The sequence below is a fragment of the Hyperolius riggenbachi genome, chromosome 12 (genome assembly GCF_040937935.1).
Source record: "Hyperolius riggenbachi isolate aHypRig1 chromosome 12, aHypRig1.pri, whole genome shotgun sequence".
Taxonomy (NCBI): domain Eukaryota; kingdom Metazoa; phylum Chordata; class Amphibia; order Anura; family Hyperoliidae; genus Hyperolius; species Hyperolius riggenbachi.
The window spans coordinates 210244480-210260063 of NC_090657.1; positions in this window are offsets into that span (position 1 = coordinate 210244480).

Sequence of the window (15584 nt, forward strand, 5' to 3'; positions counted from 1 at the left end):
CGGCTGCAACAAATAAACAAAAGGCATGTACATGTGCCCATTCCCCTTCATGATCATTACCTTGCCGCGGTGAAGGGGCTTGCGTATCACAATGAAGCAATGACCGCTGGCTATTTGAGTGTCTCGGGTGGGGGTGGCACACAAAAGATAATAAGGTCGTTGCATTATTGTGGTCAGACCAAATTTGATCAGCTGGACAGTCACTGTTGTTCTATAATTGAGCTACCACAGCCCGGCGACCACATGGGCTTGAAAAACACCACGGCCTACACTCTGGCCACGGTGCGCACCAGTCCAGCATGGCCGTCACTATGCAAACAGCTGTTTGCGGTGCGTTACACAGTGAGTTTGGTGTGTCAGTGTGAAGCAGAACTCTAATTACACTCCCTGATTGATGTATACCCATGCAAGATGTTTGAAAGCACTTTAGGCCTGCAATTTAGCATTCAATGTGATTTCTGCCCTTAAAACGCTGCTTTGCGTCAAATCCACATTTTTCCCCGGGACTTTGGGCATGTATCCCACTCCGCCATGCCCCCCTCCGGGTGTTAGACTTCTTGAAACATCTATGCCAGGGGTCTCAAACTCAATTTACCCGGGGGCCGCAGGAGGCAAAGTCAGGATGAGGCTGGGCCGCATAAGGGAGTTCACGTGTCCCCGCCGCAAAACGAGGGCTGCAGAGCCCCCAAATCGCCCCGGGGGCAATCCGCCGGCATTTCCTGGAAGGGGCAGAGCTTTCAGCTTCAGCTCTGCCCCTCCTGACGTCAATCGCGGCGGATCGCCGCCTCTGCCCGCCCACTCTAAACATAAAAAAAAAAATTGGGAAAATAGGAAAAAATGCCCGGAATCTTCATACAGCCATATTACGGCTGTATAGCGATCCCTGGCCAAAGCGCTGCGGCTGCGTATGGACCCCCTGGAAACTCTGTCAGGAAATGTATTGCTCTTTCTTTTGATACATGTAAAATTACACTACCGTTAGGCTTGCTACTAAAAGTGACATTTACCGCATTTAAAAGTATACTATTTTCCTTCGAAACTTTAAAATCGATTTTCTCAAGAACTATAAGGTCTTTTTGAAAAATTGTTTTTTCCTCTTATTCCTAATGATCTCCTTAACATATCCTGCAAATTTAGGGTTTCTAGCATTTAAGGTGGATTTGCTATTAACCATTAAAGTCGGCGGGTTTTTAAATGTGTATTTTTTTCCTTTGCAACTTTAAAATCGATTTTCTCAAAAACTATAAGGCCGATTTGAAAAATTTTTTTTTCCTCTTGTAGCCACTGGGGGCCCCTACAAGCTCTGGGGCCCTGGGGCCACAAAATATTGTATCGCGGGCCGCAAATGGCCCGCGGGCCGCGAGTTTGAGACCCCTGATCTATGCCATCGCTTTTGTGGCCAGCAAAAATGTTTCTATTTTTCAAAGTTCGCATCCCCATTGAAGTCTATTGTGGTTCGCGAACTTTTCGACAAACCGAACCTTCTGCGAAGGTTAGCGAACGGGGTTCGCGAACCGAAAATCAGAGGTTCGCGACATCTCTAGCCTGCAGTAAATAGAAAAGGGACAGCTGCTGCAGACTCTCTCATAGGGAAAGATTAGTTAGGCTCTTGTAGGCTTGTTAGCTTGTTCCTTGCTGATTGTTATTGCTAAAATAGCACCCCACAACAGCTCTTTTGAGAGCTAATCTTGTTCTTGTGATCTATTTTTTTTCTGTGTGTCCCACTGACACTTGTGTTGCATAGACAGCCTTGATAATCCATACTGTGTGTGTGCCACTGCCAGGCCCAGCACATTCAGTGACTACCTGTGTGTGTGACAGGTGCACATTGTAATACCCATCACTGCATATACCTACCTACCTGTTGTTCACAGTGCACCCACCTACCTACGTGAGTTAAGCGCACGCAGTGTCACTGTACCTGTCCGCTACCTGTCTGTGTGTGACAGGTGCACATTGTAATACCCAGTACTGCATATACCTACCTACCTGTTGTTCACAGTGCACCCACCCACCTACCTATGTGAGTTGAGTGCACGCAGTGTTACTGTACCTGTCCGCTACCTGTATGTGTGTGACAGGTGCACATTGTAATACCCAGTACTGCATATACCTACCTACCTGTTCACAGTGCACCCACCTACCTACGTGAGTGCATGCAGTGTCACTGTGCCTGTCTGCTACCTGTCTGTGTGTGACAGGTGCACATTGTAATACCCATCACTGCATATACCTACCTACCTGTTGTTCACAGTGCACCTATCTAACCACGTGAGCGCACACAGTGTCACTGTGCCTGTCCGCTACCTGTCTGTGTGTGACAGGTGCACATTGTAATACCCATTACTGCATATACCTACCTACCTGTTGTTTACAGTGCACCCACCTACCTACGCGAGTTGAGCGCACGCAGTGTCACTGTGCCTGTCCGCTACCTGTCTGTGTGTGACAGGTGCACATTGTAATACCCATCACTGCATATACCTACCTGTTGTGTTCAGTGCACCCACCTCATCACTGCCTATACCTACCTGTTGTGTTCAGTGCACCCACCTACCTACTTGAGTGCACGCAGTGTGTTATACCACTCTGTGCATACCTGTTAACTGCACCTGTGTGACTGCACATTGTATTAGTCAAGTCAGTGCATACCTTTCACTTTATCCCCCCGATATGGACACAACAAACAAAACAGGCAGAGGTAGAGGCAGACCCAGAGGAAGGTCACCCGGCAGGTCTGTGTGAGGTCGTGTTGATGTGATTTCGTGCGGCCCCCAACCAAAGTACAGTGCTCAGAAGAAGGCATATACCATCAACTCCCAAGATTGTCAGGACGTGGTTGATTATTTAACACAGAACACCTCATCTTCCGCAGCCACCAGCGCTACTACAAGCACCACATCCATTGCATTTGACACTTCGCAGGAGTTAATTGGTGGGGAATTAACTGATTCACAGCCATTATTGTTACAACCAGATGAAGGTGCTAAGCAAGTTAAACCACCTCATATGTCTGAGTTAGGCGGTGACACTATGGGCGTAACATGTGAAGATGATGAAGTACCTGCTGTTGGTGCAGTTTTTGAGGTGTCTGAGGCAGGCGAAGCTGGGCAGGATGATTATGATGATGTCGATGATACGGATCCCACGTATGTTCCCAATAGTGGAGATGAACAGGGGGACAGTTCAGAGGGGGAGTCAGAGAGGAGTAGGAGGAGACGAGTTGCTGAAAGAAGCAGGGGGAGCTCGTCGTCAGAAACAGCTGGTGGCAGTGTCCAGCACCATGTATCAGCACCTATGTACAGCCAGCCAACATGCCCTTCAACGTCAGCTGCAGATGCCACCATAGTGCCATCACCCCAGGGGTGCTCAGCGGTTTGGACCTTTTTAATGTGTCTGCCTCAAATCAGAGCAATGCCATCTGTTGTCTCTGCCTCCAAAAATTGAGTCGTGGAAAGGCCAACACTCACGTAGGGGCAAGTGCCTTACGAAGGCACATGGAGAAAAGGCACAAACTGCAATGGGAATAGCACCTGAGCAAAAGCAGCACACAAAAGAAAAGCCACCCTCCTTCTCCTCTTCCTCCTTCAGGTGCAGCATCTTCAGCCGCTTTCTCCCTTGCACCTTCACAGCCACCCTCCTCCACTCCGCCTTTGCCCTTGAGCGGTTCATGTTCCTCTGCCCACAGCAGCCATGTGTCCATGAAGGAAATCTTTGAGCGGAAGAAGCCAATTTCTTCCAGTCACCCCCTTGCCCAGCGTCTGACAGCTGGCGTGGCGGAACTGTTAGCTCGCCAGCTGTTACCATACAAGCCGGTGGACTCTGAGGCCTTCCGTAAATTTGTGGCCATTGGGACACCGCAGTGGAAGATCCCAGGCCGCAATTATTTCTCTAAAAAGGCAATACCCAAACTGTACTGTGAAGTGGAGAGGCAAGTGGTGTCATCTCTGGCACACAGCGTTGGGTTAAGGGTCCACCTGACCACGGGTGCCTGGTCTGCCAAGCACGGGCAGGGCTGCTACATTACTTACACAGCCCATTGGGTCAACCTGGTGACCGCTGACAAGCAGGGAGAACGTGGCTGTGCAGCGGACCAACTTGTCACACCTCCACGGCTTGCAGGCAGGCCTTCTGCCACCTCCTCTCCGCCTGCTACATCCTCTTTGCTGTCGTTATCCTCCTCCTCCTTGGCTGGTGCCGCAATCTCCTCTCCAGCTACACAGCCCCATCTCCCCAGGGCCTATGCTGCATGCCAGGTACGATGGTGTCACACCATCTTAGACATGTCTTGCCTCAAAGTGGAGAGTCACACTGGACCAGCTCTCCTGGCTGCTCTTAACAAACAGGTGGATCAGTGGCTGACCCCGCACCAGCTGGAGATCGGCAACGTGGTGTGTGACAACGGCAGCAATCTCCTTTCCGCTTTGAATTTGGGAAAGCTGACACATGTACCCTGCATGGCACGTGCTCAATCTAGTCATTCAAAGATTTGTGTCAAAGTACCCAGGCTTAGAGGACGTCCTGAAGCAGGCCAGGAAGTTGTGTGGGCATTTCAGGTGGTCTTACATGGCCATGGCACGCTTTGCTGACATTCAGCGGAGAATCAACTTGCCGGTGAGACGCTTGATATGTGATAGCCCGACTCACTGGAATTCGACCCTGGTCATGTTCTCTCGCCTGCTAGAGCAGGAGAAAGCCGTCACCCAGTACATGTACAATTACAGTAGAAGGACACAATCTGAGGAGATGTGGATGTTGTGGCCCAACAACTGGACACTGATGCGAAATGCATGCAGGCTGTTGCGGCCGTTTGAGGAGGTGACCAACCTGGTGAGTCGCAGTGAAGGCACCATCAGCGACTTGATCCCGTACGCTTACTTCCTGGAGCGTACCGTGCGTAGAGTGGTGGATCAAGCTGTGGAGGAGCATGAAGAGGAACAGTTACGGCAGCAGGAACAGTTGTGGGAGCAATTTTCATCAGAATCAGATGTTTCCTCAACACCTGCGGCAGCACAGAGGGGGGAGGAGGAGGAAGAGTCATGTGGGGAAGAGGAGTCAGACTCAGAGGAAGAGGAAGGTGTTTCTTTGGAGGAGGAGGAGGCGGAGGCGGTGGCAGAAGAACAACCGCAGCAGGCGTCGCAGGGGGCTTGTGCTGCTCGACGTTCCCGTGGTATTGTTCGTGGCAGGGGGGAGGAGGAGGACTTACCTGACGTCACTGAGGAAGAGCAAGAGGAGATGGAGAGTACGTCTGGATCCAACTTTGTGCAGATGGTATCTTTCATGCTGTCCAGCCTGTTGAGTGACCCCCGTATAAAAAAACTTGAGGGGAATGAGCTGTACTGGGTGGCCACGCTACTAGACCCTCGGTATAGGCACAAAGGATGCAGAACAAGCTGGCAAGTATGCTTTACAATGCATTTAAGGGTGATGTCACAGCACAACGCAATAAAGGTACCACTGCCAGTAATCCTCCTCCCATGTCCACGCAGGCAAGGACAGGACGCTTCCAGATCCACCCTCCACCAACGCCTGGACCGGCAGGTACCTGGCCTTAAGTGGGGATGTAGACACTGTGAGCAGCAATGAACTCCTGGACTACAGGGTGCGCAGGCTTTACCTGTGGCCAGAGCTCTCCCAATTTTCCATCCAACTTCTGTCTTGCCCTGCCTCAAACGTCCTGTCAGAAAGGACCTTCAGTGCAGCTGGAGGCATTGTCACTGAAAAGAGAAGTCGCCTAAGTCACAAAAGTGTTCAGTACCTCACCTTTATCAAAACGAATGAGGCATGGATCCCGGAGGGCTACTGCCCACCCGAAGACTAAGTTGCTCCCTACACAGCATCTCTGCCTGCAGGCCGTTTGCCTTCTCCGCCACCACCAACAGGGTCCAGGACTCCAGGCGGATTCCTGAATTTTTAAGCCGCTATACTAATTTTTATGGTGCGTGTACATGCCTGCCTAAATTTTTCTGGCTGCACTGCAGCTGCAACAACAAAACAAAAGGCATGTACGTGCCCATTCCCCTTTGTGATCATTACCTTGCCGCGGTGAAGGGGCTTGCGTATCACAATGAAGCAATGACCTCCGGCTATATGAGTGTCTCGGGGGGTGGCACACCAAAGATAATGAGGTTGTTGCTTCATAGTGGACAGACCAAATTTGATCAGCTGGACAGTCACTGTTGTTCTATCATTGAGCTACCACAGCCCAGCGACCATATGGGCTTGAAAACCGCCACCACCTGCACTCTTGCCATGGTGCGCACCAGTCCAGCACGGCCGTCACTATGCAAACAGCAGTTTGCGTTGCGTTGCACAGTGAGTTTGGTGTGTCAGTGTGAAGCAGTACTCTAATTACACTCCCTGATTGATGTATACACATGCAAGATGTTTTAAAGCACTTTAGGCCTGCAATTTAGCATTCAATATGATTTCTGCCCTCAAAACGCTGCTTGGCGTCAAATCCAGATTTTTTTCCCGGGACTTTTGGTGTCTATCCCACTCATCCATGCAAAAACTCAGATGTTAGACCCCTTGAAACATATTTTCCATCACTTTTGTGGCCAGCATAAATTTTTCTAGTTTTCCAAGTTCGCCTCCTCATTGAAGTTTATTGCGGTTCGTGAACGTTCGCGCAAATCGAACTTTCGTGGGAGGTTCGCGAACTGAAAATCGGAGGTTCGGGCCATCTCTACAACTGAGGAAAAAAGAGGGACAGGGTCCCCAAAGAGGGACAGTTGGGAGCTATGGTGGCCCCAGTGCCCACTATTTACCGTAACAGGTGATCATTTTTGTCCCGGGAGTTTAAGGTTAGGCTTAACAGGGATGGAGTGTGTTGGTTATTAGTTGTCTGTGGGGAGGGGTTATTAGTTGCCCACCGGGGGAGGGCTCTGTGTGAGAGTAGGGAGAGGTTAAGTCATATTGAAATATCTGTAAATGTTTCCGTTATTTCACTATATCAATTACATAGTAGAATATTTGTAAATTTACAGATAATCTACTACCGCTATAATGATTTTTTTGGGGGGTTTACGCCACACCCAAATTAGCGTGCAGCGTTTTGAAATGTACGCCCTTTATCTGTTCTGTGATGTGTGGACTTGTCTCTTCACATTGCATGCTGTGTAGGTGCTACACGTGGGCTCTGCCTACTTCCTTAACTGTTTAGTGTGTACATTAAATGTAATTTTTCCTCCTTATATGTGACGGGACATTTCATGTCTTGATAAGGTTTAATTGATAATTATGTCCATGTGTATCCCTCAGATTCTCCTGACTCCTGAGCTACAAGGTCCCAACAGATAAGTCTCTGACCAAAGCCTACTTACAGCTAGAGAACGGTAAGAATGTCCACTTGTAATGAGGCCATCTGAGATACAACCCTAAACATGACAATGATGACTGATTTATCTTCTACTCTTTCAACACTGCCAAGCAAGCTAATAACTAGCGGTGGTGTTTAAATTTGGCTTATTGAATTTGGAACGCTCAAATATTGCTGCACAGCACACCTCAGCACCATTTCAGTACCGCATGAGCGGACAGGGTCCAGGGCAGCGCACTTACTTGTGCTTCTCAAGACTCCTTCCAAAGCCATAAGGAGAGGAAGTATGGAGTCACGTGGAGCGCTCCGTGAGGCAGAAGTAAGTGCACTGCCCCAGATTTGTGCTGTTCAGCAAAATTCGGGTGTTCTAAATTCAATATGCCGAATTCAAACACTAACACTACATTGAGGAGTACAGCTTCTCCCAGTCCTCCCTTGCCCAGATAACTCCACTTCTTATGTCCAACCATAAGACTGAATACAGGGGTGCTGCAAAGGTTTTTGTGACCCCAAGCAGCACATATTTTGTGGCCCTTTCCCTCCCCTGAGTCAGAGGTCAGAGGCCCCATCTCCTGTTATAATGGGTAGCCAAAGCTGTCTCCTCCCCACACACACCAAAACAGGTAGCCCTCCAGTATTGGTAGGTAGCCAAAGGTGCCCCCAGTATATGTAGACAAGGAGTCCCCCGTATAGGTAGCCACCCCAAGCAAAGGTACCCAAGGTGTTGCTCCAGTATAAGAAACCACCCCCAGTATGTACCCAAGGTGTCCAGAAGTATAGGTAGCCACCCCCAGTATAGGTAGCCAAGGTGTCCCCCCCCTCCCCCTGTGTAGGACATTGGTGTCAGTGTGGGTATGTAGCTTCCTGCAGTCTCCCCATCCCTAACACTCACAGACCTGCAGATCAGTGGTGACCCAAAGGGCGGAGAGCAGCGCACACTTCAAATGCAGGAAATTAACAATGATCTCACTTCCGGAACCTGCTCACGATGCCACTGATCTGAGGTCTGAGTGTGAGTGACAGGGAAGCAGGGGTGGCCAGAGAAGTCCCAGACAGGGTTGTCCTGGCAGTATGGGAGGCCCCTGCTGTCGGTGAGGCCCCAAGTGACCACTTGGTTTGTCTGGGCCAAACAGCACCCCTGCTGAATGTAAGATATGACTCCATCTTTCAGCTCCATCCATTGCAGATGACCACATGCTTCAGTTCTGTGGCTCAACAAGACTAGATACAAAAATGAAAGAGCTTAAAGAGGAGCTGCAGTGAAAATAACATAATGAAAAAAGTGCTTAATTCTTAAAATAATGATTTATAAGTGATATAGCCAGTGTCTGCCCATTGTAAAATCTATCCTATCCCTGATTTACATTCTGACATTTATCACATGGCGCCATTTTGACTGCTGGCAGGTGATGTCTGTGGAAGGACATGCTGCTTTTTTGGCACTTGGAAACATCTATTTCCCACAATGCAACAAGGCTCCCACAGTGTGATGTCAGTACCAGGTGCTGACAACACACTGTGGGAGGGTTTTCACCACAATATCAGCCATACAGAGCCCCCGATGATCCGTTTGAGAAAAGGTAGAGATTTCTCATGGGAAAGGGGATATCAGCTACTGATTTGGATGAAGTTCAATCCTTGGTTATGGTTTCTCTTTAAAGTAAACCAGAGCTGGCATAAACGGAAGACTTGATCGTTACCCGGGGCTTCCTCCAGCCCCATAAACACATGCGAGTCCCTCGCCGTCCTCCCGCAGTCTGCACAGTCAGCCCCAGTAACTGGCTCAGTCACATCCAGTCTGGGTCTTCTGCACATGTGCTGACCTCCCTCTACCTCTACCGATGCCTTACCCTTAACTCTCGCTCTACCAGTGCCTAGCCCTTAACCGCCCCCCCCCTCCCCCTGTGGTCGCTAACACTTACCCACCTCCCACCCCCTCTCCCAACCTTAACCTTCCCCCTTCCTGGAAAGTTGCAATTTGCGGCAAAAAAGGGAAATGTGATACAAATCGTGGCTATTACAATGGGCGCCTATGTACGGCGGTGCCCTTTTTTCTGCAAAGTCTCCTGTGCCTTTTTTTCCTGTTCCGCATGTGAGGACCACCCACTTCCAGAGACTCTCCACCCACTTCCCAGATTTCACCTACTAGCATCCTACTGGGGAAGAGGGAACAGTGGTGAAAATAGCGGCCAAATATATGTCACTGCATGCCACCCATTGCGAAGAACATGATACCCTATGGGCCCCTTTTACTGTGCTCTATACCCTCCCCCACCACTATGGACTTTGTATTTCAACCCCCTATACTGTCACATATATTCTCACCACCCCTATGGACTGTATACCCTCTATACTGATCCATATACCCTCCCCACACCAAAAATCCAACAACCACCCCTTCCATGCTGATGCTAATGTTTTGATTTGGCAATGCTAAGTGTGCAGTATTTGGTCCTGCCAATAAAGTTTTTTTGTATTTGGGCTGCATGATTTTATCCTGACCATATCCAGAACCAATCTTCAATGACAGCCAGGACAAGAAAATGCTTGATATTTGCTTGGTTTGCCTGGCTTTATTATGATTCTGTCTATTTTGCAGGTTTTCCTGGAGTTGATGAAAGAGCAGGAGAATTGGATTTATTGTCGAGTTGGAAGAGTGAAGAGTCTATTATGACATCTTTTTGTTACCAACCCTGTGTGTATGGTAAACCTTTTACTCTTTTGCATTATAAAAAGACCTGTAGTGAGAAGGATGTGGAGGTTGCTATCTGTATTCCCTTTCGTAAGGATACTACATGCTTGGCTGTTGTGCTGGTCGTGAATGAACAAGCTGATATATGACATAAGTCTGGCTTTTTTAGCTACAAGCTTGTTCCAGGAGTGTGAAATTACTGAGCCCCAAAGATCAGCATACTGCCATCGTAAGAGGAGCCCAATTATGATAAAATGCTTTCATGTTTAAAACATTTATTATACAATACAATACAATAACATTTCTATAGCGCTTTTCTCCCATAGGACTCAAAGCGCTTAGGCTCTCTCAGATTCAGTAATTAGTAGGATGAAGTATTCACACAACAAAAGTTATATTTCTGCAAATGCCAGACTGAACAGGTGGGTTTTCAGTCTAGATTTAAACACGTCCAGGGATGGAGCTGTCCTGATATGTTGAGGTAAGGAGTTCCAAAACGTAGGGGCAGCATGACAGAAGGCTCTGGGACCAACAGTTTCTAAGTGGACTCTGGGTATGACTAGATTATTAGAACCTGTGGATCTGAGAATGCGGGGATTGCTTCGCAGCTGTAACATTTCCTTCATGTATCCAGGGCCCAGATTATTCAGGGATTTAAATGTCAGTAGGCCGATCTTGAATAGGACCCTCCATTCTATAGGTAGCCAGTGAAGGGAATGCAGGACTGGCGTTATGTGGCAGTGACGGGGTTGGTTGGTTAGCAGTCTGTCAGCAGTATTCTGTATCAGCTGTAGGCGGTACAAGGCCTTTTTTGGAAGGCCAGTGTAGAGAGCATTGCAGTAGTCCAGTCGGGATGTGATGAAGGCGTGGACTAAGGTTGGCAGATCTTCTGGGGGTATGAGGTGCTTGATTTTTGCAATGTTCTTCAGGTGAAAATAGGATGATTTCACCACAGCAGAGATTTGAGTTCTGAAGTTTAAATCCCCATCAATTAGAACTCCCAGGCTACGCACATGATCAGAGCTGCGTAGATCCGTGCCTCCTATTCCCAGTGGTGAAGACTGCAAGTTAAGTTGTTTTGTTATCATGCTCTGCCCTCCAATCAGAAGGAAGGAAGGCAAGGGTGGATTTATACTTTTTCCACCCCTAGGCCACTTCTTTTGGGGCTCCCATTTCAAGTGCAGCCTCCTCTGCCATGTGTAACAGTGCAAGAGCCCCTCTCTTTCATGTACAAAAGCCTTGTCATAAACTCCCCTCTTCCATGTGTTACTCCCATTTGTAGCTTCTCCTCATCATTTGCAGCCTATTTTTTCATATGCAGCAATCTTTTTTTTCTATGTCCAGCCACCTCCTTGGGTAGCAGCCACCCAAGGCCCAGGCCTAGGAAGCCTTTCCAGAAAACCAGCCCTGTAGGGAGGTCCCTTACCTTGAAAGAAACACACGTTCTAATCACTGGCGTAACAATAGGGCCTGCAGCCCCTGCTCCCGCTCGGGGTCGTTTTGTGGGGGCTGGAGGGGTGGCAGCATGAGGGGAAAGCCTTGGCCAGAGTCGGCGGGGAGAGGGGAAGTCCCCCCCCCTCTCCCTCACTTCGGGGCTCTCCCTTCTGCGCTCCCCTCCAGCTTAAATTACAGTGTGGGCAGCGGGCGGCGGCGGGCAGATACATACCTTCCGTGCGTTCCACCGCATACTCCTCGCAGTAGCGTCTGACACTTCCGGAAGTGACGTCAGACGCTACTGCGAGGCGTATGCGGTGGAACGCACGGAAGGTATGTATCTGCCCGCCGCTGCCTGCTGCCCACACACTGTAACTTAAGCTAGAGGGGAGCGCAGAGGGGAGAGCCCCGAGGTGAGGGAGAGGGGTGAACTTCCCCTCTCCCCGCCGACTGTGGCCAAGGCTTTCCCCTCATGCTGCCACCCCTCCAGCCCCCACAAAACGGCCCGAGCGGGCCCCAGGGGGGGGGCCCGCTCTGAAATTCTGCAAGGGGGCCCGGTGGGGCCTAGTTACGCCCCTGGTTCTAATTCCTAACACGCAAAGTAAGGACTTTATTTCACCATCTTCCTCAGGTTTATACATTTCTAGCTCAAAGTGCCTTCAACAAGTTTGAGTGTCTCCATAGTTCTCTCACTGCAGGTTTCCTTTACAAAACAACTGTAAAAAAAAAAAAAAAGGGTGGGGGGGCACCTGGGGGGTACTTACCTCGGGAGTGTGAAGCCTCTGGATCCTAATGAGATTTCCCCCTTCCTCCTCAGGCAGCCAGATCCAGCACTAGCTCCCCCAAGCAGTCCCACTCTATAATACTTACGTAGCAGCTGCGCACAGTGGCGTAGCAATAGGGGGTGCAGAGGTTGCGACTGCATCGGGGCCCTTGGGCCAGAGAGGCCCCTCTCTCAAATGCAGTTTTAGCTCTCTATTGGTCATGTGCTGGTAATAATCACTTCTATAGATGCTTTGAATAGTAGTAATCATTAAAAAAACTGTTCCCAATTCCCTCCTTGCACCTCTGACACTGTGGTTGCCATTGGCAGGTTTTGGTGCGCCGTATCAATTGTTATGTATACAGTGCTTGGGAGGCCCCAATGTAAAACTTGCAATGGGGCCTATAGCTCCTTAGCTACACCATTGGCTGTGCACATGCCCAGTAGCGGCTCTCCACTCGGGCACCAGGGTGCCAGTTGGAGCAGCTGAGTGGCTATACAATAAAGTTCGGAAGATGAGATCTGGGGGCAGCTCAGGGGAGGGGGGAGTTGCTGGGTCAGTGGTGTCAGGGGGCCCCAGGTTACTTTTGCCCCTGGACCCATTGTAGCCAGAACTGACCCTGGATATAATGGAGGACTGGGCAAACTTTGCGCGGCCCAGGTCGCATTCTGCGTAATTGCGGTCGCATTCTTAACATTCCTAGCCTCCTTTTAACCCTCGCTAATCGCCCGCTTGCGATTCTTTCCCCCCCTCCCTGCAGAGTCATGAGCGGGCGATTGGCAGGGGTTAAAACTCGCCGCTTCCCGCAACGCGTCTCCATGGCAACAGGCAGTCACATGACACACCAGCGTATCACAGCGTGTAATATCCTGGCACATCCTGGCGACGTGTCATGTGATGCTATGTTACCATGGAGACGCGACGCAGGAGTGGGTGAGTTTTAACCCCCCGCTAATCGCCCGCTCGCAACTCTGCAGGGACAGGGGAAAGAGAGGAATCCGTCTGCCTACCGGCAGCCCGGATGTACATTTTGCCCAGTGCTGGTATAGTACCAGGAGGACTAAAACTGGATGAGCTTCAGTCTAACTAGAATGTCCAATAATCAGCACTTTAAACCCTGAAAGTCTTTCTTTCTCAAATAAAAACATATATATATATATATATATATATATATATATATATATATATATATATATATTATTTTAAAATTATCCCTGCATAGTTCAGTGTCTTTACTGGCTGTATAACACAGACATACCTGGCATTCAGTGGAGGTAACCCAGGTCACTTCTTAGTAGCTCTGCATATTTCACTAGGAATAGTGTTCTTGGATTGCTCTCAGCTGCTGGTAAGATGGGAGTGAATTTTCCATATTGTGTATATGTGGAGCCAGCATCCTTACAGGCATGCCGGATCCCTCATCTGCATGCAATCATTGTGTCATTGTAATAAGCTGCAAAGGGGTACAGCAAGTTTTACAGCAGCTGACACAGTTTGCATGTAGAGGTATTCCATCTGTAATTGCACTCCAATGACACTCTGAATAAGCCAGCAGCTGTCTGATCTCTTTTCTCTGATCCTAACCACTGGGACACCTGTCATCTCCACAAGCCCTGAGGGTTTATATTGCATTTATCTAAACTGTACCTAGATTGTAAGCTCGCAAGGGCAGGGACCTCCCCCTAGTGTTTCTTGTTTCGGTTGTATTTTCAAATGTATTAGTATTTTTAATGTCTGACACTACACATCAACTGTATGTATTTGTTCTCTCGTGTTGCTGGATGTGCTGATTGTACAGTTAGTGTGTTCAACTACACATGTATCTATGCTCCCCTTTGTTGTATGTTGGCGTTATAAAAATAAATAATAATAACCACTACACAATTGTATTTTTGTCTGTTTAATATTAATATAAATAGATGATATGTGATGACTGCTGGATGCTGTTTGACGGCTAGAGGGCACCATAGAGCCCCCAGTGGTTTTAGCCATTTACCTAAAGAGACTCTGAAGTCTCCCTAAAATAAGGTTTTTATTTTAAAAACCTCATTAACATTATAGTCTCTCTTAAAATGCCGCAGAACCGCGGCTGAAAACCCCCTCGATCACCCTAAACTCACGTGGGGTACAGGGCAGGCAAAATCCATGACTTTCTTGGTCGTGGATTTTGCTGCCGCCTCTATGCGCATCAATGAGCGCCTATCTCCGCCTCTCCCCCGCCCCTCTCAGTGAAGGAAGACTGAGAGGGGCGGGGGAGAGGCGGCGATCTGCGCTGATTGACGCACAGAGGCAGAGCCGCGCTGCCACTATGCGGAAGTTGCCGGCGTGTACCCCCGTGAGTTTGGGGTGATCGAGGGGGTTTTCAGCCGCGGTTCTGCTGCGTTTTAGGTGGGACAATAATGGTAATGAGGTTTTTAAACTAAAAACCTAATTTTAGGGAGACTTTAGAGTCTCTTTAAAGTTGACCTGTAATCGGGCTTTTAAAAAAATCATTACCTCGGTGGGGGAAAGCCTCTGAATGGTCCAGAGAATTCCACAGTCTCCCTAAACTCCTCTGTTCCTGGGCTAAGACCCTCTTCACCAGAGACGTATCTGGAGGGGTGCACATAGGACACCTGCCATATGTGCCTCTTGTAGCTGTAGTATGGCAGAGCCTCTTACCACCTCCAGCACCGTGTCTCCTGTCCACCCTCCGATGCACCCACCTGTTCTCTGCCTCTGCTCCTCCCCCCGCCACTCCACCCCAAGCATTGACCTGCATCTAAAAATGGGCTTGGCTCTACTCAAGCATAATGGTCTTTGTCCATCATATTTAAGGTTCCCAAAGACCTTGTAAATAAACTAACGAGCACAATACAAAACCACAACTCAGGTATTGCAATACAAACCCACAACTCAGGTACTCTAAATACACTCTTGTCCTACTAAGAACTGGAACATCGCATTTAAACCTCAAGGATTCATCAAGGTCTGAGTTACAATCTCCAGCATAGCAAGTCAAGCCTCCAAGACCCTGAGCTAGCAGCACTACTCAGACACAAAGCTCTCCAGCCATCATATTTTATTTACAAATAACTAAAGCCTAATACACACTGTGCAATATTTTAATAGTTAATACTAGATTCAAAGAAAACACAGTTCTCTGATTGATTACATTGTTTACGAAATGGGACGTATTGAATGCCCCTCTGGTGACCAACTGCTAGGAGTGATCTCTGGATAAATATCCAGGGGGGATACCCAATACTGAAGGGCACCTCTAGTTACCTATATTGGGGGGCTACTGCTGGCCACCTAAAACAGGGCCCCCTCTGGTGGCTACTACCAACCACTGGGGGATAGCTCTGGTTACCTATACTGGGAGGCTACCGAA